This window comes from Montipora capricornis, chromosome 3, assembly GCF_036669925.1.
Source record: "Montipora capricornis isolate CH-2021 chromosome 3, ASM3666992v2, whole genome shotgun sequence".
Taxonomy (NCBI): Eukaryota; Metazoa; Cnidaria; class Anthozoa; order Scleractinia; family Acroporidae; genus Montipora; species Montipora capricornis.
The window spans coordinates 57338967-57347793 of record NC_090885.1 but is presented as its reverse complement, the minus strand read 5'-3'; positions in this window follow the sequence as shown (position 1 = coordinate 57347793).

Below are 8827 nucleotides of genomic sequence, written 5' to 3'. Positions count from 1 at the left end.
GTGAAATTAAAGCAACAGGATGTCTCTTCTGAAGTGTTAGTCACTGCAATTGATGTAAAATGTAATTTTACCGAACAAAACATAAATGCAGTATCGTATAAACTCTTGTTCTTGTTCTTAAATAAATGCAAATCAGGGGAAAATGCTAAACATAGTGACCGAGCTCCAGGAGGGGGACTGGAAAGGCTTTTTTCTCGAAAACCAGTCGTACAACCCCACCTCAAAATTTCAGGAATTCCGAAAGCGAGAAAAAATAATTATGTAGAGAAATAAATAGTTAATTCTGCCAGACACGTTTTTTACAAATGACAAAAACGTCGATTTTCGTCTATTTTAATAATAACTGAAAAACTGTCTGATAGAACTTTTTGAAAAAATGTTGACGGTTTTAATATGTCTACATGTTGTTTACTAATTCGCAAAATTTTATCCCTGGTTGTAAGGTTAGGTTTTGAGAAAAAGGCCTTTGAAATGTCTAGTTTCCAGTCCCCCCTCAAGGAAATCCGTCACTATATTAAGCGTTTTCCCCTGATTTGTATTTATTTGTTCGGTAAAATTACATTGTACATCAATTGCAGTGACCAACACTTCACAAGCGACATCATTTTACTTTAATTTCACAGATTTCAAAGTTTTAATTTTTTGTCTTCGGATAACTGTAGTAAGCCACCTTAAATTGTCAAGAGCTCAACATGAGGATAGCTTTCCTGCCAACTATTGAGCCCTTGGCCAATCAATGCACAATGCCTTCGTTTACGTCAGCCATGCATAAAGTAGACAGAAAAAAGCAGAGAGTGTAGTCATCGAAAACAAACGTAGGTCTAGGGAAACGATCACTTAAGTGGAGGCAACAGTTTTTCGCCACTTCGCCCTTAGTGACGAGCTCCTGGCAGTTTGTAAACAGATGTGAGGCCAAAGGTTTGAGAAAAGGGAAAAAGGTTTTTTAATTTTTATACTTTGTTTCAGCTCTTTTCTCCCTCAGTCATGCGAAAAAGAAAAGAGCTCTGGGGTTGAGAGGCTGAAAAATGTCAGCGCATTTCCGTGTCCCGGACATCAATGAAAAAGGACACCAAGAGCATTTGTCTTTTTTATATTGCAAAGGAAAGAGTCGGTCATGGCTTGCTAGGTTAGCGGATCTGGTGGATTTTTCCGTGTATGTCCGAGTCCTCTTTGACAAATATACATCTTCTCTTAGAAAGAAAACCCTTTTATTTGTGCTAAGCATATCTTGCCGTTTTCTCCGGCCTTGCTACCTCACTTTGAACAGGTCACACAAGTCACATAAACTGAACAAAACTAGTGCAGGGATGGCGCCCCAATGTGGCCCGGGTTGGATTCCCAGCCTCGGCGTCATATGTGGGTTAAGTTTGTTGGTTCTCTACTCTGAACCGAGAGGTTTTTCTCCTTGTACTCCGGCTTTTCCCTCTCCTCAAAAACCGACATTTGACTTGATTTGCGGTAATTGTTAATTTCAGTTGACATTGTCCCCAATTAGAGCTCTGCCCCCCGTTGCTATATGGACTCCTTCAAATAGTCACTTATCGAAATCATTTAACTCTGCAGTTATCCTTTTTAGCCAAGTGTGTTCTAATACGTTGGATGCATACCACGTTATGTCGTAGTCACAAATCTGAATACCCCAGGGATAGTAGATTACCCGCTCGATAAGAATCCCGTATGATACAACCGGAACCATCGCGCCTAGAACTCGGGCCACGCGCCCCGGGAGCGAGTAAGTTGCCACTGAGCCATTGAAGCAACTCTGATCACGTCATGGTTTGCTATATCGTATTATGTTCTGTACCCCACAGATATTAAATTAAGCCCCGCTCGGACAGTCCAATTTTATTCCTTTCAGTATTTCCAAACTCCCGTACGGCGTTTAGAAATCCCCCTCTTCTCTCTTCTTCTCCACTAGACCACTTTGTGCTCACAGTATAAGCTATATTAAATCCTTTGCGTCCGCGATGATTGAACCTCACATCTGAAAGTATTTGATAAAGTGGACAGATGATTATTCTTTGAGAACGGCAAGCTTTAAGGTGAATTTTCTAAGTTATTTCTGGATCTTGCTTCGAACTTGTGTGTTTCACTGTGAACATTTTATATTGCATACAACGAATACTCCAATCGATCTGCTTTTCTTGCGAACCAGTTTGTTCAGTCGTTCCAAAACATTTTGTGAATCGAATCAGTGTGTTGAATTGGTCATTGTGTTAAACATTTTGTGAATTCAACCCCTTTGTTCAATCGGCCATTGTGCCAAGCATTTAAGCTTATCAATAGCGTGTTTTCACATGACGCCATCAAATTGTAAAATCACAGCAGCGAGGTTTTTTTGATTTGTTAATCCATGCAAAAAATGCAGGTAAGAATTACTTAGAAGTAAATCTTTTACCAGTTTTAGGACCCGTAGCGTTTTTCGTTTTGAGAATACAGCAGTATATTGGAATTTTCAAATTTCGCCTTTTTCACCAAGACGGTAACTGAGATCATAGTTAGTAGAGGAGATTGGTTATGAAAGCTATGTCCAGGTTTGACCCTAATTAGATGCACGCGGATTTCAATAAGCGTCACGAAGTGTCCCCTTGTTCTTTTCGCCAACTTCAACATCACTTATGTCTCAGAATACAGACAATTTATGTCACAAAGTGTCCCCCAAATGCTGCTCTTTAAGTAAAGATTAACTGCTGCATTTACCCAAAGCTAAAAATAACGCTAACCTTTACCCTTACCTTATTGTTGAAAATAGGTAGCAAATGCTTAGACTAAAAGGGACACTTTGTGTTGGAGGTCAAAATTGGGCGTGCATCTAATTAGGGTCAAACCAGGACATAAGTGGAAAGCTGGCGCACTTCAAAGGCACCAAACAATAGCGGCTTGCACGTCACGTGACACTGACCCTGCAAAATGCTTCTCACATGTGAACACACGCTCTTTTTCTATCAAATCCTTGAAACTATGATCCAAATCACTCGTCTTCTCTATCTCTCCAAACCATTCTTTCGTCCATGTGGAATGAGCTTCGTCCTTTGCCAATGGCAACTTCCAAATACAGGGGCATAGCCAGGATTTCTAGGAGGGGGGGGGTTCCAAATTGGTTCGAACGAAAACGGTTGGTCTAAAAATACAAGACTTTGGCGTTTACGCTATGTAAACATAAGACGCCTTGGTTTCTGTGTTTATCGCTTCCTCGATATTTATCTATCGGTGGTAATTGATGCTCATCAACGCCAGCCCAGCCTCTCGCTCGCTTGACATGGTCGACCTCAGGTATGCCTTTAACCTTCTTAGTGTACTGAATGAGCGTTCACATTCATCAGCTGACGTTATCGGCAACGTGCACAACATGCAGATCAAGGTGTGGATGTTAGGAAAGAACTCTCGATCGCATACACCTTATTCCAAAATGGCAACCATTTTAGTATTCTTTTGTTTCATTGTAAACTGGCCCTTTTGGCCTCGCTTTCAAACGTAGAATTCAAAAGAATATTTAACCTTGAACGAAGCCAACAGGGCCACTTGTAATCAAACAAAAGAATACTAAAATGGGGGCCATTTTGGAGTAAGGTGTATGCTGCGAGTGTCTGAACTGCACTGGTGGGGAGGTCGGCATCCTCAGTGCTGCACCACTTTCTCTTCCATCGCTGGAGCTCAACATCAACCACATGACGAGAAGGAAGGTCGTTCTCATAAAACTCCAGCGCTGCTTCAATGTCAGGATTTCTGTCTCATGTCTCCGAAAATGCAAGTGAAACGCAAATAATTAACACAATGACGTTCACTGTACTTATTGTAAGCATAGAACAAAACGAAGAATTTCAGGAATCGAGAGTCCATTACACTCTTGCTGGGATAAAATCCCTGCTAAAAATAGGAGAGGGGGGGGGAGGGGTGTTCCTTGGCTCGAGAGGGGGGTTCCGGAACCCCTGGAACCCTCCCCTGGCTACGCCCCAGAAATACCAAATGTAAAAATATTATTTAAGTACTTTCCCCCAATATTTTGTGTTATTTATAAATAACACATTGAACTACCTTTGCGATTTCTATATCGCTAGGTTACGAACTTTGCGAGTTAAAAATCACAAGGTTACAAACTTCGCGATTTATAAATCGCACAGTTGGTAACCTTGCGATTTATAAATCACAAAGTTCGTAATCTTGCAATTTAAAAATCACAAAGTGTGATTTATAAATCGAACATTGCGATTTATAAATCACAAAGTGCGATTTATAAATCGCACTTTCGCGATTTCATAATATAACGCGGCAAACACATGAAATTCATGCCGCGGGCTCGTGGTCCAATGTTTTGATTTTTTGGTGCAAGACAAAACTTGACAAGACCGCTCTCCTCAGCCGTCTCAGGAACAATTTCTGATGCATTAAGCGCTCAGGAATCATCACAATTTTATTTCGATTTATGGCGAATCGGTCTGAATTGTAAGCTTCGTTTTATTGCCATGTTTTCAATTTGCAGAGCTCGAGATTACAGAATCTTTAACGTACCGCATCCATCCCACCAACCGCTCTTTCTGAGGTTTGAACGATTTCATCTAGCTTCATCTTTACCTGTGTCGTTATGAGTTATCATGAACGTATGAGAGAAGTGATCCTCGGACTTCGGTCGACAATGTTTAAGCAACCATTTTTTCTAGACACCTGAAAAATACAGGTCGCTCTAAGACTCTAACGGAAGTCGAACCCAGGACCTCTGTGATGCCGATGCAATGCTCTACCAACTGAGCTATGAATCTTTGAAGCAGAATACTTCAGAGAAGGTCAATTTATTGGGCTCATTTCTTTCCGTGAAGGAGTCAATCAATGAAATGAATCTCTTTTAACATTAGGAGAAATTCCATCAGTGCCAAGATGCAAAAGATGCTGACAAGTGCATATTATATTACATCATTTTGCTCGCAAAAGTGTCTATGTAGGACGTAAATATGAAATTCAGGACAAAATGATTTTCATCCAACTTTTTACTCTCAATTTCCTTTCGGTCTACGTAGTAATTATGGACTTGTTTGCATCTTGGCACTAATGGAATTTTTGATAATGTTAATATAGATTCATTTCATTCATCGAGTCCTTCACAGAAAAAAGACCCTCTCCCAAGTGTGTGGCTTCAGAGAGCATTGCACCGGCATCGCAGACGGATCATGGGTTCGAATGCCGTTGGAGCCACCTGAATTTGTCAGGTATCAAAAAGAGACAGTTGCTTAAGATTGTCGGCCTAAGTCCGAGGATCACTTCTCTCATTCGTCGTTAATGAGAGCTTGTAACGACACTGGTATAGATGAAGCTAAATGAAATCGTGCAAACTTGAGAAGGAGCGGTTGGTGGGATAGATGCAGTACGATAAAGATTCTGTGATCTCGAGCTCGGAAAATGAAAAAAACCAAGCTTACAATTCAGACCGATTCGCCATAAATCGAAATAAAATTGATGAAGAGAATAAAACTTATCCTTACCTCACTTTTCTGCGATGATTCCTGAGCACTTAATGCATCAGAAATTCCTGAGACGGCCGAGGAGAGCGGTCTTGTCAAGTTTTGTCTTGCACCAAAAAATCAAAACATTGGACCACGAGCCCGCGGCATGAATTTCATGTGTTTGCGGTTATATTATTAAATCGCACTTTGTGATTTATAAATCGCAACTGACTACGAACTTTGTGATTTATAAATCGCAAGGTTACCAACTTTACCGACTTTGCGATTTATAAATCGCAAAGTTGATAACCTTGCGATTTATAAATCACGAAGTTGGTAACGTTGCGATTAATAAATCGTAAAGTTTGTAATCTTGCGATTTATAAATCTCACCTTATATAAATCGCAAAGTTCGTTACCTTGCGATTTATAAATCGCAAAGTTGGTAACTTTGCGATTTATAAATCGCGAAGCTCGTAACCTTGTGATTTATAAATCGCAAAGTTCGTAACCTTGCGATTTAGAGGTACTTCAATGTGTTATTTATAAATAACACAAAATATAGGGGGAAAGTACTTAAATAATATTTTTACACTTGGCGCCCCATAGTCAACTGCTCAGATAAGAGTTAGTGGAGGGGAATGGTTATGAAAACCGGCATACTTCAAAAGGCCGGCCTATTGTTTCGCTTTTGATGTTGAAAGGCACCACCACGTGATCACGAGCCTGCACATTTCAATCGATCTTTGAAACCGGCACTCAAAGCGCGGAATGTAAACACAAGTTATAAACTGAGAAAGAAATACTATAAGTAGTACTACTTACATATTTCTATGTCCTCGGGAACAAAATGCTTCTCGCAGGTGAATACTCTACCATTTGCAATTAACCGCCTAAAATCCTGGTCTATCACCGTTGTCTTTGTAATCTCATTGAGCCAATCGTCCCTCCATTTCATGTGCGCTTCGTTCTTCGCCGATGGCAGCTTCCATATTCCAATACCCTTTGTCCTTCTGCACGATCCACAGCCCCAAACTGCACAATTTTCACCTGGCATGACTCTTTATGAACTATTTCTCAATAACGATTAACTTTGATATAAATCAGTATTATAAGGGAAAAACCACTCTTCTTTCGCCTCTCGTGACGCTTGAAACACCATATTGTTTTGAATATTCGTGTGTGCAGGCTTAACCTCACGTGACCACGCCAAAACCATAACAGTAACATGCCACTTTGATGTTTGCCGGCTTTCATAACCATTCCCCTCCACTAACTCTGCTCAGATTGAAGCGTTGAGGTCGCGCGTGCCGGTACAACTTCTGAGATAGTCACGTCATCGACGTACTTCAGGTACGAACATGGTTCATCCTGTCAAAGGCCTTGCTGAAATCCACGAAACCAGCCCTTACGCGATTAATGCATCCACACCCGCAAAGAGGGTATCGTCATTTGCTATTTCAACACTTGGTGACAAGTGTAATTCAACATCAAAATATCTTCCAAGGCATAATTCACACCTTCTTTGCAGCAAATATGCCTTTTTCTCTCTCTTGGTACCAAGACTGAAATGGCGATTGTGACGAAACACAACCTTTATGAACGAGGTCTTAAATAATTGACCTCGGCAGCGCTTATGTACTGTTCTATGTCACTATCTTTATAACCTTGAATAGAATTTTAACTATCAATAATCACATATAGGTATGTTCCATTTTCTTCCAATTCTTCTACGGACGATAAGCCTTAAACCACAGTGGTTCCTCTCAGCCAACGATGCCTTAATCATTCGTGAGCTCCGTGACCGTAGGCGACAAATGTTCAGCTTTAGATCTTTTTTATCAACTATTTCCTCTAAAATATCCTTCAATTTAGCTCCACATTGAAAAAGGAACTTTTTTATTTCTTTTGATAGTGCAATCCAGGGGTCTACGTTGATAATGCAACACTCTCTCTCCAGTCAGTGAAGGTTTTTTCATCACATCGCAACCTAGCAAGCAAATAGTAACAATTATGTGGTGGACAAAAACTGGAACGAAAGAGGACAACATTACTGTGCTGTATATTTTTTCTGGTGGATCACGAAACCAGTCAAGACTCACCGTTACGAACATAATTTTATTTCAATTCGTCTTTATCAGTAGCAAACACAAGGTTATTTTTTCACTTTCATCAGATTTCTTTTTCAAAGAGGTCTCGGGAAAAGGGTTCATGTCCGATGCGATCCCGTATTTAAAATACTTGAAGTTAAATTCCTTGGGCACATTTTCCCCTAACTGGTCGTGCGAAACAGGAAAATTTTGGGTGTGGCCATATATTTGCTAAAACCCGAATACAATACTTGGAGTGTTTCTGGCAAGATGACCCCTTTAGCTATCAAAGAGGTTTGCTCAAAACAAGAAAGATCATCATTCCTTATAAAAGAACTTGAAGAGGTGGGCGTAGATGGCTCAGTTTTTGTTGGAGAAAAACTGAGAAGAAACTCCGTACTTCTGCAAAAACAATGATAACGATTAGGAAAACGAAAATTTAGAAAACACTTTATTTTCAAATTATTTCAGAATATTGATAAGCTGTTTTGATTTATAGAATTTCTTTACTACTGTCAACATGCTTTCGTGAGTTACGGAAAAATATTTTACGTCCGGCCTGTCACCCTATGAATTAGCTGCTGTGTTCACGGCGATAATTACAAATAATTTTCCCTTAAAAACCATCCATGTACTAGTTGGGCTTTGCTCGAGGGCCGAGGGTATAAAATGTTGAGGGTTCATGAAGAAAATTTGAAAATGTGGAGGGTTCACAACGTGTGAATATTAAATTTGCGCTGAGTTGACTTCATTATTGACCCACCCTGTCGCCTCTGCTTTATTGCACACGAGCTGTTCAAATGTGGATGAGTCACATATTTTTGCTTTTTATTCCATGAGCAGATAAATTCGAAAGAATGCAGTAACAGGTCTATACATTCTCCCTTTTGCGGGTTTGTGGTTGCAGATAACTTTGAAGCCTTCAATTTACAGTTTCGCGTAACTTTTTTTTTCTCCACGTCCCCTGACCCTCGACAGGAACCAAACTCCCCATGTATATGAATTGAGGTTTCCTGGAGATAAAATGATATTTATAATAAATTATCAAAAGGTAAACTCATCATACGTATCTTCTTACCATGAGATTAATTTTAAAAAAATAGAAACCTAAAGAGTGTTGAGTTTCCAAAGCGGATTTCTTCCGCGTTTTCTATTAAAAATTGTGTATCTTCTTTCCAAATTAATCCTGCATGTATATTATAGTAGAGCGTGGCGATTCTTTGGAGGTGTTTTAGTAAAAAGAGCCACAGTTCTTGTTATTGTCCAATCGGATTCGTTGTACGGTTTAAAAAATTGTAACGT